The 18,517-nt window shown below is 40.5% G+C and overlaps 1 long non-coding RNA gene across 2 annotated transcripts in view; it reads right to left on the bottom strand.

Moving 5' to 3' along the window:
• The window catches only part of LOC141569361 (uncharacterized), a 366,511-nt gene that overhangs the window by 74,437 nt on the left and 273,557 nt on the right, over positions 1–18,517 (bottom strand). The gene's annotated exons all lie outside the window — the stretch shown is intronic.

The raw sequence follows: 18,517 nt of genomic DNA, 5'->3' as shown, positions 1-18,517 counted from the left end.
AGCCCTCACACGCTGCTGGTGGGAATGTAAATTGGTTCAGTCACTATGGAAAACAGTATGAAGGTTCCTCAAAAAATTAAGAATAGAATTACCATATGGCCCAGCAATGTCTCTCCTGGGTATCTGCCCAAAACGTCTGAAAACATTTATCTCTAAAGATATATGTCCCCCGATGTTCATTGCAGATTTATTTACGGTGCCCAAGACATAAATACAACCAAAGTGTCCTTCAATAGATGATTGGATGAAGAAGATGTGGTACATATACACAATGGAATATTAGTTGGCTGAAATACTGCCATTGTGACAACATGGATGGATCTTGAGATTATCATGCTAAACAAAATAAGTCAGACAGAAAAAAGTCGAGAATCATATGACTTCACTCATATGTAGAATATAAAACTGAAAGCAATGAAGGAACAAGACAAAGAAACAAAAACTCATAGATACAGACAACAGTTTGGTGGGTACCAGGTGGTAAGGGGGGAGTGGGGTGGTAGATGAGGGTAAAGGGGATCAAATATATGGTGATGGAAGGAGAACTGACCTTGGGAGGTAAACACACCATGTGAAATATATAGATGATGCTTTATATAAATATACAATTGAAACCTGTATAAGTTTAATAATGAATGTCACCACAATAAATTTTATTTTAAAAAAGTTGCAAAAAAAGAAAAACCCACAAAAAACCCCCAAAAGAACTACGTCCAGTGAATGGTTATGCTGCCAAACTGCATCTTTGCTTTTGGGAAGACTGTCACTGGAAGTCCTCAGGGCTCCTCTTTATGGTTCAAGAGGCTGATTCAAATAGAATTCTACTACTATCGTGTTTCCCCGAAAATAAGACCTAGCTGGCAATCAGCTCTACTGCGTCTTTTGGAGCAAAAATTAATATAAGACCCAGTATACTATATTATATTATATTATATTATATTATATTATATTATATTATATTATATTATATTATATTATATTATATTATATTATATTATATTATATTATATTATATTATATTATATTATATTATATTATAAAGACCCGGTCTTATATTATATTAAAATAAGACCAGGTCTTATATTAATTTTTGTTCCAAAAGACGCATTAGAGCTGATTGTCCGGCTAGGTCTTATTTTCGGGGAAACACGGTATGCACTGTTCTTCTTTTCCTCAGGACTTCTTGCCTCATTTCTAATCCCAGAACGATCTCTTTGAGTATTATCTCCCCTCTCCTTAGTACTAACCAGATCTGTAGTCTCAGGGAGAGTCCCAGCTCCTAGTAACGGGTTTGTGTGCAGTCGGCCACTGTGACCCCTGGGCCACCTGTGATGGTGTTGATGCCTCTCTCCTCCTGGAGATGTGCTGTTCCCCTGGCTTCTTTGACCTCAGCCCTTTCTGGTCCTCTTTCTCCGGCTCTGTTCTCTGCCTTTCCCGGTCTCCTCCACCCTCCTCTATCTCTGCCCACCCCTTTAATGCTGGTGTTGGTCAGCGCTCCATCCTCGGCCCTCTTCTTTCTCTACACCACGGGTACAACCTGGCAGCCAACAAGCCACAATACGGTCTGTGCATGTGTTCAATGTGTTTGAGCCATTGAATTTAGTTGTCATGATTTAAACATTGGGAAATTTCTGTCTTTTTTTGACAAACAAAACAAAATAGGAGATCTAGTGATGCCGGGCCCAATTTTGGAATGGCAGCCATCATCTCAAGCAGAGCTGCAGCCTCCTTCTTGGGAGCACCCGCGATGTCCCCAGACTTCCCTCCATTCATACAATGTGCAACACACTTATACCAACTCACTTCACTCATTTGCTGCCTGGCCACGGGGCATTTGAGTTGTGATCTCTGATCTATATACTTGCCCATTTCATTGATGCTAAGGCTTCAGCAACTGCTCAAACACCAGTGATTCCTAAACCATCCGTTAGCTCAGATGTCTTGTACTCTGGTGTCACACTTATTGTAATCATCTGTGTTACTAGTAATAAAATGACATTTATTGAGTAATTATGACACACCAGGCATCATATTAGCCATTTTATATGAATTGTTTCTAACAAGTCTTTGAGGTAGGTATTACTATTCCTATTTTGCATATGAGAACCAGAGACTCTAAGAGGTCATTTGCCCGAAGCCATGCAGCTAACAAGTGCTGGAGCTCAGATTCAAGACCAGGGACAGTTGACACCAAACACCATGCTCTTAAGCACAGACGCCCTGCCTCTGGGCAGCTCCATGTGGATGTAACAGGCACCTTTACACAGGGTGACTGCCCTCTTCCTCGTCAAGCCCCTCTCTCCTCCTGGATCATAATGTTGATTAGAGGCACCATAATCATCTGGGAAGCCAGAAGCCCCAGTGTCATCCTACTTTCTTCCCTCACCCTGTCCTCACCCACGCACCTGTGGACTATGGCTTCTCCTTATTAACGCCCTTTGAGACTATTGCAATAACTTCCGACATGCCTGAATGAGTCCTGGTTGGTTTACCCTAGTTCAATGAATAAATGAAATGGACAAACAAAATAAAGCAGGGTGCAATGGTGGAATGATCATGGTATATGGAGCCTAGCTTTAAATCTTGACTCTGTCATTCCCTAGCTGGGTGACCTTGGCAAATTTCCTTCCTCCCTCCCTCCCTTCCTTCCTGCCTGCCTGCCTGCCTGCCTGCCTTTCCTTCCTTCCTTCCTTCCCTTCCTTTCTTCCCTTCCTTCCCTTCCTCCCTTAACCATTCTAAATCTTTCCTTATCTATAAAGTGGGGATGTCTATATGCCTTTTGGGTTATTGTGAACATAAGAGTACTTAGTATATTGCTTGGTTTTAACACCTAGTAATTATTAACTTACAAAGTCACTTACTCTACAAGGCAGAAAGTGCCAAATGAATAACAGAATTATGGGGATTTGGGGATGGAGAGGACACTGAAGCATAATGGAAGAGCTCAGCAGGACTTCGACTGGAGGAGAAGAGGAAAGGATAGCGCAGCAGTGGAAGAACGGTTGTGCAAAAGCTGAGGGCATTTCTGAGAACAAGCTGTGGTTATGGCACTCACTCACCCTTTCCTTTATTTGAGCTCATTCTATTTCCTAAGACAGGAATTTGCATTTGGCTATGGTTTGAGACAAGCATTAATGGGTAGTTTGAGAATAAAATATTGGCGGCATTAAAGACCCAGATAAGAATTTTGGGTTATGTCCTGCAAAGGGTGACATTGAAGGTTTCTGAATAAGGAGAATTTATTATGATTTGGGGAAAGAGCCTAAGTTCTTGTGGATATCCACTTTTCATTTTGACCCAGTTCATGTGAATGCCTTACTTTCTGTCAGTTGAACAAAAGCTTCAAATTACTTTTACTAGAAGAAAATAAAAAAAGAGACTGTCATCAGAACCCCGTTTTTGATACTTTTGGTAAAAGATATACAGAGAGCTTCTTATTAGATTCATAGTGAAAGTTTAATAAGACCACACTGGGTAGTTTTTAAATATTCATTAGATTTTTTTTTTTAAAGATAGTATTTTAAAATATCAACCTAAGATTCTATGAGCACTAAAAAAAAAAAAAAAGTCCTTGAGGATTTCAGTCACTCTGCACATTTATTTGTTTATGACTTAAATACATCCTGTTTCTAAAATTAAGTTTTTTGGCAGTGCTTTAGAATTGCATATCTCTCTCTCTCTCTCTCTCTCTCTCTCTCTCTCCCTCCCTCCCTCCCTCCCTCCTACCTACCTACCTATCATCTACCATCTATCTACAATTTGCTTTTCCCTATGGAAGCCTTTATCACAGAGCATGTGGGTGGTCCGGAACCTTCCATAATAGCATCCTAACTAGACATGGTGGCTGTTATAGCAACTCATTTAATCCAGGGGATCAAGACATGAAATAATATTGTTAAAATTTAAATGTAAATGTTACTTAGGAGAGCTGATACACATGAAGCCTAGCAATGCTTTACTATCACCATTTCCGCCCAACAAAAAGCTGGTCAGATGGTTCATTCTAATCTTGAGGGCATGGGATGTAATGCCCTTTAGTTCTGACTGATGCCTGGGGCACGACCAGGGTAGCATTCAATCCAGAAGCCGGCAGGGAGTTGCCTCAGGAAGAGGATGTTGGGCTTCCAGGGTATTCTACCATTCTGCCACAGCCCTGGGGAAAGCTGGAGCCACTCTGTCTGCCCTGGTTGAACATGGGCCTGGACCAGTACTTTAGTTAATGGAAGTGGGTGACTGTGTTCATCTTCCGATGGCCTGTATGGGGAAGGGAACTGAGGGATGCTAGGAGCTGAAACACAAAATGTTAGCATTTGGGTTTCTTTGGAGCCTTGCCAAGGCTGAGCAAATAGTTTTGTTTTCATGTACATTCTCTTTATTGCTAATGGATACAAAAGACCTTTCATTTTCCTCCTGATTTATGCGGTCTTGACCTTCTTTGGTTTTTGAGGTTTGAGGTTAAAAGAAGAAGAACAATAACAAAAAAAAAAGTAATCAACAGGAAGACCCGATATTGTGGAAATATAAGCAGGAAGTAATTTCTACAGGTCATTTCGGTCCAGCTCTCTACTTTTATTTAGTACACATTATTTTTTTTGATATGACAATCTTCATCCTCCCCTTATAATCAGATTTACGAGGTAACAGTCCACAACCTTTTGACCATTTCTTAAGGCAACTTGAACCCTTCAATTTATAAAAATCTCACTCACTATTATAAATCAAGCAATAGTCAGGTAGTCAACATAAATTTGTTCTACTCCTATATGCCAGGCGTTGTGCTAGGCACTTAGTGAGACTTTTTTTTCCTCATGAAAAATGAAAATGAGCTGTTATTCTTGATCTTCTTTTACTCTCAAACCCCAAACACTTGCTACTATTATGTCTATTGTCCATTCCACCTCTAAGACACGTGCACTTCAAAAACCTATTCAATCAATAAAAAGCACTGAAAATGTACCACGTTATTTTTATATTTTCCATCAATACTATTTCTATCCCCTTAATCACGTTCATATTATTTTAAACACTTGAAAATTGATGCAAACACAGTTCTTTTAGGTGAATAATAATTACTTACATTCCATTTACAGTGAAATCCCATTTTGTTAGAAGTCAAATACACAGCATTTTTTAAAAAATCTCCCATGTGAAAGTCCAAAATAATTTTGTCTACGAATTTTCGTTCTTAGAATACTCTTAGAGGAATTCATAAGATAAGGAGACCAGAGACAGAGTCAGTCTACTTCTTATGTAACATTCTTATAACACTAATTATATTTTATTCATTCATCCACAGACAATTATTGAATTCCTACTGTGTGTTACTGTGTGCCTACTGTGCTAGGTACTGGAAATATAAAGACAACTATATAAGACAAATAGTTTCTTTCCACTAAGTATCAAGCATCATGTATAGTAGTAACTGGAGCCGGGAGAAGCTACAAGCAAGGATATCAAGTAAGAAACCGAGTGCTGATGACCTCAAAGAAAGGAATGAATCTGAAAAATATTGGGAATGAAAAACTAATAGGACCTGGTGATGAGTAGATGTGGGTGGCAGATAAAGGGAGGAATTCATTTGTTCATTCATGAAGAAATGTTGTTTTGAGAGTCATGAATGAGAAACAATAAGTAATGATAAGGAAAGAAAAAAAGAGTGCTAGAAAAAAAAATGAGGTTATCTAGTTTAAATTGGGAAGAAACCTCATTGAGAAAATGCCATTTCACTGAAAATTGGGAAAAACCAGTTCTGTTTGAAACCAGAAGTATTGGCAGGGGCCAAGGAGGTGAGGGTGGACAGTGGAAAAAGGAAGTTATAACTACCATCTATGTATCTGTGACCATGTGACCAATATCGGAAATGAGGACTATAATAGTTATGAGTATTTCTTCCTTATTTTGATATGAATGTATATACAGAGGGTTCCAAAAAACGTATACACATTTTAAGAAAAGGAAAAAACTATATTAATTGTAATATTCAATATATACCGATAACAAAAGATGAATACAAGTTACATTTGACATCTGCAATTACAAGAGGTGCTCAAAGTGGTTACCATCAGCGTAATTTTAATACAGTTTTTTCCTTTCTTAAAATGTGTATACATTTTTTGGGCACCCTCTGTATATATATATATGTATACATACATATGTATATTAGCATTGTTATTCTGAAACTGTGTTGTGTTTGATGTGGAATAAATTGAATGTATAATCATTACTCAAGTATAAGCCCAAAAGAAAACTCCTCCATAAGGCCTTCTTTAATTCCACCAGGAAGATGAATTCTTTTCCTTTCTTTAGGTTTCCATTATACATTATACAATTCTTTCATGACACTTTAAGTATTTTGTTTTTCACTATTGGGACTTGATGTAAGTTTTTCCTCAAGCACCGTGACTATGCGTGTTTGTACTTGGCATAGAATGAAGCATTATCAAGTTGGCCAATGAGTATATACTGGGGATGCCGAAAAAATGTATACACGTGACTTGTCTTCATCTTTTGTTATTGGTATACATTGAGTATTACAATTTTAATACAGTTTTTTCCTGAGGGTGTATACATTTTTTTGGGCACCCTCTCTCTCTATATATTTTAGGACTAAATAAATGATTCATTTAGAAGAAACTTAGCAGGTACAAAGACAAAACACTGATATTGCTAATCAAATTCTCACACTGGGTCCACATTTCTTTTTCCCCAAAGCGATGCAGTAGCTGAAGGACAGAGTATTTTCATTAATAATGTCTCCTCATTAAATAGCAAAGTGATCCTCGTGTCCCATTTGGGAGACCGCCTCGGGGATGATGTAGATGCCTGATCACTGCACTGTACACCTGAAGCTAAACAATAATGAATGCCAACTATAATTATATAAATATGTATATATATGTACGTATATACTTACAAGAAGCGGAGCACAGCATTAGGAATAGAGACAGTGGAAATGTAATGGCTGTGTGTAATGTCGGAGGGATAGTGGATGGGGGGAGGAGGGTTCACACAGTGTGAGGGATATAAATGATAAACGTCTAAGTATTAAAAAAAAATAGTAAAGTGATCCTTCTATAAGCCCAGGTCCTGCCCCCTGGTGAATTTTCTTTTCTTTTTCTTTTTTTCCTTTTTTTGGGTCCAGATTGGTAGTATGGAAATAGCTCCCCAAGGACTCATAATTTTACTGTTTTCTGTGGGTAGTTATTGCCTATGGATATGATTTACTAAACAAGCCTCATAAACTGTAATTAGCTACCCACAAAAAAGCACTTACACCATTACTGATTATACGCCCACAACTTCCTTGTACACAGAACAAGGTACTTTGCACGGGATAAAAGGAAGTTGTAGCATTCATTCATTCTGAGTGTGCAGCCCAGCCATGTGCTTACAAGCAGGGGACATTTCTAAGAGGAGGCTTCAGCCAGCTGGCCTTAAAAAAACCCCAAAAAAAACAAGAAACAAAAAAAACACACCATGATTTCCTTCTGGTTTGGTAGACTGCCCTGTTCATTTAGTGTCACTTAAAAATGTAACTTAAATTCCATTCATCAGGAGTCTTTCTGAAAGAGCAACAAGATGTAGCTAAAGAGACTGGGAAAAACAGTGTCCCACGCTAAGTCTAGACATGCAGACAGTTGAGTCTAGATCCATGTTTCACAAGGAGGGCTGACCTAAACTAACTGTTTTTCCCATAAAGAAAAAAAGACAGGAAGCTCTCTCCAATTACAATAAGTCACGCCCATCATTAGACGTTTGCCAGAAATTCTCAAGTGGCTAAGAGACACCACAGTGCATGTTATAACTTCTTAAGTAAAAGCTTCCTTCTCAGCTGGGTTGAGATGGCCCTTGGAAGCATCAAGAAAAGGAATTAGGGAATGCAAGGGAGGGAAAAGCAAAAATAAAGCAGGTGTGGAAAAGACAAAAAAAAAACAAGAAAGGGACAAATTAAGTATCTTTCAAGAATGTAGATTTACACAAGAGGTTTATTAAACTTGAGAATATATAAAATTCAATTCAACTGATTTAAACAAGTATTTGTTCAATTCCTTTCACTAGCTGCCTCATACTGTGCTGGGGGATCTGGGGGATCTGAGAGAAGTAGAAAGGCAGCAGAATAATATCACTGGTACAAACCCAAGATTTGGAACTAGTGGAGGTTTGAGCTCAAGTCAGAGCTTTGCCATCACTTATCAGTCTGTCCTTTGGCTAATTACTTATTTGTAGGTCCCCTACTCATTGCTTCCCCTGCTCCACCATTATACATATAGGGGTAATGAAACCCATCTCATCAGACTGGTGTGAGGACTAAGCAAAGTATCAAACAGAGTTCACAGTTCATGACATTTTCAAGATGTGTATTAATCTGTAGTCACCACTTGTAGAAACCACAGTCCTTGCCTTATTATAAGACCTTATTTCACAGCCAAAGCCATATAAGAGCCTCCGAGAGAAATAAAGATAAAAACTTATGAGTTTGCAAGAAAAATGAGTAAGATAAATGGAATAACTTGCATTATTAGCAAATGGTGAAGGCTTCGTGATGTGTAGGAAGTGGTAGGCCTGTAGCCTTTTCTTTTGTTTTATTATTGAAAATTCTACAGGCTTAAGAAAGTTTTTTTTTTTTTTTTGAAAAGGCAGACCTGCCATTGTAATGAGAAAATTAAAGTTTACAATAGCAGAGGCTACTAGCTAATCCCCCCGCCCCCCCCCAAAAAAAAAAGTTTCTTTCTCTTTCTGGGCCTCCCAGCCTCCCTTACAGTTAGAAGTGGCCATGTGACTGAGTTCTAACCAACGGAATGGGAGTCAGAGCCCATCCAACTTGCAATCATCTACACTCCTCTCCTATCTACTGGCTGGATGCTGACCTCCAGGGCAACTCTTCTTCAGCTCAGGTCTGTAACTGACTGCATGGAATACAGCCCCTTCCCCTTCGCTTGTCATCAATCGGAAACACACCACATGTGTGGTCTATATATGCAAGACGGTTCCAATACTTTAAGTCACTAAGATTCTGGTATTTTCTTTTATAGTAGCTAGGATTGCTTAATGAAAACACTTGGAGAGAATAAGAAATCGACTATATACAGAGCCATCCACAAAGCAAATGTTCAAAATCTCAGTGTCGAGCAATCAGACCATAAGTCCACCTTTATTATTTTTCACACCTGCTGCATCTTCAGACATAGCTTAAAACTCAGAACACTGTGTTAATTACTGTGTTAGTCTGGTTCCTACCTGTCCTGAGGCTGAGGCATGTCAGTGGGGAATAATCATGTTTATATCTGTATTAAAAATACAACTGGTCAAATGAAAGCTTTACATCACTCTTCTGTAACTAGGCAATATTTGCTTTTTTGTACTTTCTAATGTCATTGTGCAGGATAAGTCAAGCAACATGGTAGTACTATACACATTATTCTTCAGAAGGCTAAATATTTAATAAAACCATTAAAATAAAGCCTTGCACACATACAGACATCAGTGGGGTCTTCAAATCTATTATTTTCCAAGGGATTTTTTCCTACTTTAAGTCATAGAATAATGGTTATGAGGATAGCATTGCATTTTCATGAAGCTTATCCTGTGCCAGGCACTGTGGTAGGTGCCTGAGGTATAATAACCTTCTTCACCATGAATCCAAGGGGCTCTGGAACTCCACCTCTCTACTCAAAAGATATTTAAAATGACTGACAGGAGTTTTTACAAACGTAAGGGGCTCTAGAGTCCACGCAGCAGTTATCAAGGAGAAAAATGCTACCTGGGGATGAGCCACATTAGATCCAATGGGAAGTGGCTGAGACTTGTTTTTGGTGCCACCAGAATTCTTGTCGTGACCCCTTTCCATTCCCGCTCTCACCTCTTATCCTCATCAAATCACAACTTCTGGCCACCATCACTCATTTCCTGGTTTTATTCAATATCCTGCTAACAGGTTCCCTTGCCACAAGTCACATTCCCTCTAATCCTATCTCTACTCTGCATCCAAGAGGTTCTTTGGAAAACACAAATTTGACCACGTCACCTCTTGGTTTGAAAACTCTTCGATGACTCTCCATTACCTTCATGATGGAGTTCACACTGTGTGGCATAGTGAAGACTACTATCTGCCTTTAACATCTTTTTCTCCTTCTTTCTCACTAACAGAACCCCGATTTTGTTTGGGAGAACAATTGTGCTCAGCTAAGAAACTATATTTCCCAGCACCTCTTGTAGCTAGGAATGGTTATATGACCAAGTCCTAGCCAATTAAATATAAACCAAAGTTTCAAGTGTGGCTTCTAGAAAAGTTCTAGCAAAAGGAAACTGACTCAGGGAGACTATAACCTGTTGCTGTTTTTGTCTCCTTCCGTTTCCATGATTGGAAGAAACAGTGGCTCAGGCTGAAGTGGTGACCTTGAGACCTTGAAATGGTCTTATGGAGAGCAGTCCTGCACTAAAGACGGCTGAACTGAAAGCAAGAATGGGCTGAGATCTTTGATGGTTCCTCCATCATGGAGATAGTTTGGACTGTCTATTCCTGGATTTGCTTTACATGAGAGAAAAAAGAACCCTCTATCTTATTTAAACCGTTATTTTGGTGACTTTTATTTCTCACAGCTATATACAATTTCTAAATAATATTCGTGACCTGAAGGCCTGGTGTCTGCCTATCTCTTTACCCTCATCTTCTATCATGTTTACCCACTTTTGTCCTCAACTCTCAAAGACCTACAGCTCAAGCAGAATACATTCTTTTCAGTTCTCTAAACTTGTTCCTCTATTATCTCTGCCTGAAATATTCTTTTCCCCTTCCTTTGACTAGTTTAATGTCTACTCTTCTGTTTAGTCTTAATTATTACTTATTCCAGGAAGGCTTCCCTCTTATTCCAAGTCTGGATAGTTTCCTTACTACATAGTTTCATTGAATCCTGCAATTCCTAGTTTGTCTGGATTGCTTGTCGGCTTCCTTCACTTGGCCTTAAGTTCAGAGAGAGCAAGAGCTTAGTCATGTGTACAGTTTTACCCCTAATTTAATCTTACAGCAATCCTGGCACCTTAGAGCCAGTCAGTAAACGTGCGGTGACTGGTGAGTGAATACATGAATGAATGGGTGAATAAATTCATACCAAGGTGAAAATTATGAATTTATCTGAATGAGCTGCCGCTAGCGGGACAATTTTGCCTGTGAAGAGGTCAGAGTGGAGCTCCTACAAAGGAGATGGGTGGTCCTTTTGATTCTCCTGAAGTCACATTATAGCCTCCATTCCACGGAGGCAAGAGAAGATGGCACATTTACTCTTCTGCCTGTGATTTGTCCTCATCAGTATGCACTGATCACTTTTTCTCCTCCTCCTCCTCCCTTCCCACGCACCATAGATTAGAGAGAGATTCAATCAAGGATGAGTATTTCTTCGAGAAAACATCGCTAATTTAAACCACACATAAGCCAAAGAGTGAGTTTGGTTTTTTCGAAGTTGAGTAATGGATTAGGAGGAATGTGTCTCCAGGTGACAGCTGCTGCACTGATACCAGTAACTCTGTGCATAAGTTTGACCTTTTCCCTCCCAATTTTTAGTGTTATTCACACTTCCAAGTTCTTTGTTGTCATTCTGATGAAATAAGAATTTGCCAAAAGTTAGCTTGTCTTAGGGTCTATGTCTATGGAAAAACTAAAACCTAGCTGGATGTATTTGTTCGCCAGGAGTGAATTACCCTGCTAGCGATTTACTTATATGATTTTGTGAATCTAAGGTAACTAACATAAATAGAGGACAAGAATTATTGGGATTTCCAATAAACTAACATAAAAAGAGGACAAGAATTGGGATTTCCAATAATTCTTGTGATTTGGCCAAGAAATAAAATGTCCACCCTCAAAGACTAACCAAGTCAAGTAGCTGAATTTCAAGGGTTCGAAAAAAACAGTTCTTTATTTCCCTGCCTTTATGTTCCATCACTGAATACAAGACTACTTTCTAAACTTTCTCCTTTTAAGGTACTCAGATGGAATTCTGAAATTATAAAAGGAGGAGCAGAGAAGCTGCATGTCTGACACTTATAGACCAACTTTTGTTTGGTTTTGTTTAAAACTTACTTAAGATACACATTTTGAAAAATTTTGATCAACAGTCACCTATTTCTGCCTCCCTAGTCAAGGTCAGAATAGACTAAAATACAAATAAAATTCACAGTGTATCTGGATTCTTTTTGGGACTGGAACAAAGTTGATCATAGTCAATCTTTTAAAAGTTGTTGTGAAACAAATAGATACTCTGGACATGCCAACTTGAAAAAGAAGCTTTACTAAAAGAAAAAAAAAATCAGAAATAACTAATACACTTGAGTCTCACACCCACTGGAAACCTGGCTGGCAGAAAAGAGAGGTAATAGTGAAGAGAGACAGAGGCAGACTGCATGTAGAAAGGATAGATGTAAGCGTCTCAGGAGGACACCATTCCCTTTCCTTTGTGGCAGACGTCACTAATTGATTTAGACATTCTCTTCTGCGCTACCTGATTTAGCTTCAGGACGCTCCTTTACCCAGTGTTCCAGGGAGATGCCAAAATTGATTGGCATTAGTAAGATAATGAAGGGCTCTTTGTAACTTAACTATTAAAGAGGGAAGTAGTGGAGGTACTTAAAACCTAGTGAAAATCTAGCTACACATATGGGCTTAAATTAGGAGTTCCAATCAACACAACTGAAGGATTAATTGCGCTGGGATTACAGGTAGGATAGTTGTTCCAATGGGGTGAGAGGATATGTAGAGGGGGCTTTTGACCCTGCCCAGAAAGGCTGAGCATCTGGGGACCTACTAGTATGACATAAAGTGCACAAGTCACATCCTCTTCACTTATGGCTGTGTGACTTTGCACGAGTAACTCAACTTCTCTGAATTGCTGTCTTCATTTGTGTAATTTCAGGACCAAGTTGTTTTGAGAACTAAATGAGAAAATCAAGAGTTTTGTAAATTATAACGTGTTATGAAAACCTAGGATCAAGGGACTATTGGTTTGTGATAAACACTAGGCAGATAGACCTAGATAGTTTCTGCATCAGTGGATGTGACATTTTGAGACCATTGGAAGGGTAAAAAATCAGACTAGAGCCAATCTACAGAGTAATCAGTGCTTCAGAATTTCAAACCAAATCACAAACAGGAGAAAAATAATGGTGGAGGGAAGAGTGGTTGGGGGGCCTCCAAGCCTGGAGTCCCCAGAGACAAGAAATGGGAGGGGGCCCTGGAGATTTCATCAGGGAGACAAATTGAGTCACTAATGTCTCCTCCCACAATGACTACAAGTAGGTGAGGGTGACCAGAATAGGCAGGTCCCAACCCAAGTGCCCCAAGACGAAGATGAACAAACACGGAAGGAAAAATCACACCCTGCAAAAGAGGCACCAAACCCAACCAACAGAACTCCTCCCTCTGATTAGGAAACACAGTGTTAGAAGAAACTCGTATGAGGAGGAAGAGACTGGTGTTCAGAGCAGGGTGTCATCAAATGCTCATCCAGACCCAGTTGTTTGTGAGGACTCAGGAGGGTCCCACATGCTCTCCGGGAGCTGCTGATCTGCAACCTACGTCACGAGTCACACAACTTACCTCTGTCATGCCCTCATTACTCACACTGTGGTATTACAGAAGCTTTCTTCAGAGAATTGTGAGGAAGATCTTGGAAGCCAGCAGTGCTGGGGTTGAAATTGGAGTGGGCAGAAACACTGAGACTGGGGGCGCTGAGCAAGCACTGAGCCGGGAACATTTGGTGGGCAGGCTCCCAGCCCAGTAAGCCACTAGGTAGGGCTGGGTGCAGGTGGAGAAAATGGCAAAACGTTGACCACGTGACTTTGGATTGCTGTTTTCAGAATGTCCTAATTTCTCAATGTGACGATTATACACATATTTGCTGAAATCTTACCGTGTGTCAGGCATGGGAGGTGTATGTATGAGTGTTTGTAAGAAATAACCCACCATGGAATTCTCCTCACTCCACTCCAGCTGCCTTTACAAACAAGAGTTAAATAACCACACAGTGAGAGATGTCCCAAGTGCAGGGGAATGGGACAGGTTGGAAAAAGAAGTCATTGTAACTGGAGCTCCCTGAGACGTTTTCATGGATGTGCTGAGCCATAGCTGAACGCTAAGATTCCTGATTGAGTAGCAGAAAAACTGAAACTGTCAGGCAGCCAGCCCTATAATGTGCAATCTTCAAGGATCCTATCAGACACAAAGCTCCTATTGCCAAGAGGAGCTATAAAACCTAGAATGTTCCTCCAGGCTTTAGAAGAAAGGCAAGAAACACTCCACAGTGCCACGAGCAAAGAGAGAAACCAGAAGAAGGCATGCTAAGTGCACACATGGCACCAGCTCTGTTCTGTGGTGAGGTTCTGGGAGACGTTTTCAGAGACTCAGCCAGAAGTTTATTTCTCCAGTCCCTTGAGCTACTGAACATCCTAGAACAAATTTCTTTTCTGTTTCAATTAACCAGAGTAGGTTTTCTTTTTGCAACTAAGAGATCTCGCTGACCACCTATTGGCTCCAGATAACCTTCGTAGGTCTTGGCTTTAAAAATGTCCTTCAATGAAGTAGAAAAATATTGTATGTCAACTATAAGTAAACATGTGTGTATATATATATATTCATGGGAGGTGGAGTACAGCGTAAGGAAGATAGTCACTGGTATTGTAACAGGTACATCAGATATCAGAGGAGTGCAGCTTGGGGGAGGGGAGTTATCACTTTGGGAGGGGTATAAATGTCTAACTAGTATGTTGCTTTGTACACCTGAAACTAATTAAAAATTAATTAATTAAGTAAGTAAAACTTGTCCGTCATTTCCTCACTGGCTATTGAGCAGATCACATGAAGTGTAAGCAGTAGAGTGACCATGTACAACCCACGACATAAGCAGAGGACAAGTTCATTGTCTACCCCCCCTTTGATGTTTATTCAGAGGATAGAACCTTTCTCCACTCCTGGATGAACACTTTGGTGGGTCCCAAAGCTTTTCCATTCAGGAGGTACGGTCACTGTAAGTGATGAGCACAGCCTGAAGTCAGGACTAAGAACAGCCAGGAGAAGATATGAAATAGATCCCAACACCACATTTAATGGCTTAGCTCCTCCTACCCTGGATCAGCCTGTTTGAGCCTGGAAGCGTCTAGTGGGCCAGGGGACATGGTGAGCTGCTTCTCTGTCCTTCTATCTTTCATCCTCCCCCAGAACTTGCTGATCAGGAAGGGTAAAAGGGTAGAACAACTATCAGTTAAACTGACCAAATAAAGTCGGCTGAAACATGGCAGATATTTAGAACAGAGTCTTTCTTGAAACACCTGGCTGGCCCTTTGGAAGCCAGGATTGTCTCTCAGGATCGTCTTCAGTTCCCTTGTCCTAAGCAGGTACTTCTCTGACTTACATGGTCACTTGTGCCTGCCGTCCCTTCTGGTAATCTGACATTCCTCTCCAGGGTTTTGCTGCTGGGGTCCCGCTGCCTCTCCAGGTGGCTGCATAGGACAAGCATCCAAGCTGAATTTGCACACCTGGTTCCCACCAACATCCCTTGCCCCGACAAGCTCTAGTGTTGGCCCATCTCAGTATAACAGCTCTTTCTGTGTCCTTGCCAGAAGAGCAGCTAGCTCATGTTTTGAGTTGAGAGTCTCTGGGTTGACATTGAACCTCGACCCGCTATGGCCTGTAGTGGTCACATACTAAGCTCTCTCAGTAGCCCCATGGAAACCCACACCTCCTCCAAGGAGTGAGATGAAGGAGCAGGCATCTCTTTCTAACATCTTGTTATAGAAACAGAGGACAGGTATGTGTTTTGTTAAACATAAAATGCTTTCAAAATTCAATAAACTGAATTCAGCAAACATCTAAGCCATGGGTAGTGAGGCCCTGGGGTGGCAGAATGGAATAAACGTGGTACTTTCTCCCTATGTAACAAACAAGTCATTGCAGAATAGGATGTGTCAGGGAGAAATGGTGTAATAAATCATTCAGCTGGAAGCGTTTGGTCAGAGGAGATAATTAAAGGATGAGTAACGATGTAAACCTCATTAACTCAATGGAAAATGTCTGAATGCCTTGGGTGGACAGGAAAATATGGGAAATTTTGAGACAGAAGATTATGCTAGGAATTTGGCTCACTGAGGGGGGGAGTTCCCCTTTAATTTGCTGCAGAGCCATTTGAGATTGTGATGTCTTGTCTTTGGGATCCACATTAAGTGACATCTGGAGGCTCATGGCTTCAGACATCTGTGTACTTTGCTTGGCTTTAGATATCTAAATAAATTGTTTGAGAACATCAGTGAATATCAACAAAACTGTTGCTTTTTAAAAATTCTCTCAGGGAAAATAAACAACAAGCACCACGAATTCGTTGACCAGTAGAATTACTTTCCTTGAATCTGAATAAATTAACAGAACATATTCTCCAGATTATATTCTTGGTGCAATACAACGAGGAAATGTAATCCTTTACTGCTATTACTATTATTGATGCAAGAATTCAGATAAATTATGATAAAACCATATCAAAAATGTTGAAAACTCTCCAACATAAGCACTAAAACAAGGTATAAGCCAGTTAGTTAATAACAGACTTCGGAGAAAATAACAAAATGTAGAATTCCTCATAACACAGAAATGTCACAGAAATACTCAGAGGTCAATTCATACCCTTCAACGCTTTTACTGTTAAAAATAATGAGAAAGTGAACAATTAAAGTGTAACACTTGAATAAGTAGGAGGAACAAAACACATTAAAAGTCCTAAGGAAATTGGCAGAAATGAAATAAAACAAAAGCCCCGCAAAATAAATTGTTAAGCAAAAAATGTTAAAGCAGACCTAACAAACCTGTGAGCTGTAATTACACTGAAAAGACTCCACAGAAATTATCAAGGAAGAAAAAAATGAAAAGGAGAAAAACTGTTGTAGAAGAGACTGTCCTGAGGTAAAGTTGAAGGGGAGCTTCATTGCACGCTTAGTTTTTCCCCCCCTTCAGCAACGGGAATTGATAAAGAACCAGCATCTTCCGGTGTCTGCGACTGTCTTTATGGTTTGGGGAGAGGCCACACTTGCTGGCATGTGGTTAGCAAAATTACTTAGAAAACTTGATCTACGACAGGCGCCAAAACTTACTGCTCCTTAAGGAGGACAGTAATGGCAGAAGATGGAATGCCAGATCTCAGTAATAAAGGAGGGGTGTGCTCGGCAGCTTCTAAGCCTATCGGTGGTGTGGGTCAACCATGGCACAACAATTCAGAACCCTCTTCCTCGAGGTGCTGGGTATGAGCCATTAATCAGAAACAACAAGGGACACTTCTGAGACGGAAGCAACCAGTACACTGATCTGCAGCAATGAAACAGCACAGAACAACAAAGTTTTATTCCTCCAGAGGCCACATCAGGCAAGACGATTGCCAATGGAGGTCACGTGATGGGGCTCAGCGTGCATTACTCCAAAATATGGTGCCTCGGCATATTGAATATTTTAAGTGGAAGGATTTTGACAAGCGGCAGGTGCAGGGAGGACTCTGAGCTCCCCCTCCCCACCCTGCTGCAGCTCTTTTTATACTGGAGGAAAGGAGTATTCTTGTCTCTGAAAACGACAGACAGACAGACAGGGGAATCCAAATGCACAGACCTTGCATTTTCCCCAGTTTATTACTCTGAGCTCATAGCCTTTCGTCCTATGACGTTTTCCCATCACTTTCCGTCCTTCATCAAACCTAGTATAGAAACACTTCGGCTTAACCATTTCTTTGGGTTTTCGTTTCCTTATTAAGTCTCCATTGTCACATAAAACCTAAATACATTTGCATTCTTTTCTCCTGTTAAACTGTCTTTGTCAACGTAATTTCCAGGCCCAGCCAGGACCCCTAAGTGGTTGAGGAAAATGTTTCCCTCCCCTACACTTAAGTAGAGATACTCCTGCAGAAGTATGTTTTCCCAAACATGCGATTAAACACACACACACACACACACACACACACACACACACACACACAAACTTTCCACTCACTCAAAGGCCATAATGACTCTGGGAAAAGAAATGAAAGCTGCTCTCATTACCTGGGCCCTCACATGCATCCTCTCACAGCTGGCAGGGGGCAGAGACAGTGTGGTAAAAAGTCTCCGTGGGAGCAGAACCCGTGAATAGTCTCTTCTTTTGCCCTGGGTCAGGAACAAGTGTGTTCCACTAGGCTCTGCCCCTCCGATTCAAAGGGCAGGGCACCCAGGCTGTTGTTCTGGCGAAAGGCTACAGCTGGGGCCCAGGTCACTGCCGCTCTGGGCTTGAATCTTGCATGTGGCACAGATGTGCAGGAGGCAGACACTGTAGTTCACGGGCAGATGTGTGGCTGCATGGACTCGATCCCTGCTAAGCCTTCTCTGCCACAAGTACAGTGTGCTTGTGAAAATATACTCTCATCTTGCCACCACCCTGTTTAAAATCCTTCAATGACTCCTACACTACCTCCAAGGTAAAACCAAAGTATGTCATGGAAGACCTTTCATGAGCTTAGCCACGGGC

This window comes from Rhinolophus sinicus, linkage group LG17 (assembly GCF_036562045.2).
Source record: "Rhinolophus sinicus isolate RSC01 linkage group LG17, ASM3656204v1, whole genome shotgun sequence".
NCBI lineage: Eukaryota > Metazoa > Chordata > Mammalia > Chiroptera > Rhinolophidae > Rhinolophus > Rhinolophus sinicus.
This window is presented reverse-complemented; position numbering and strand designations above follow the sequence as displayed.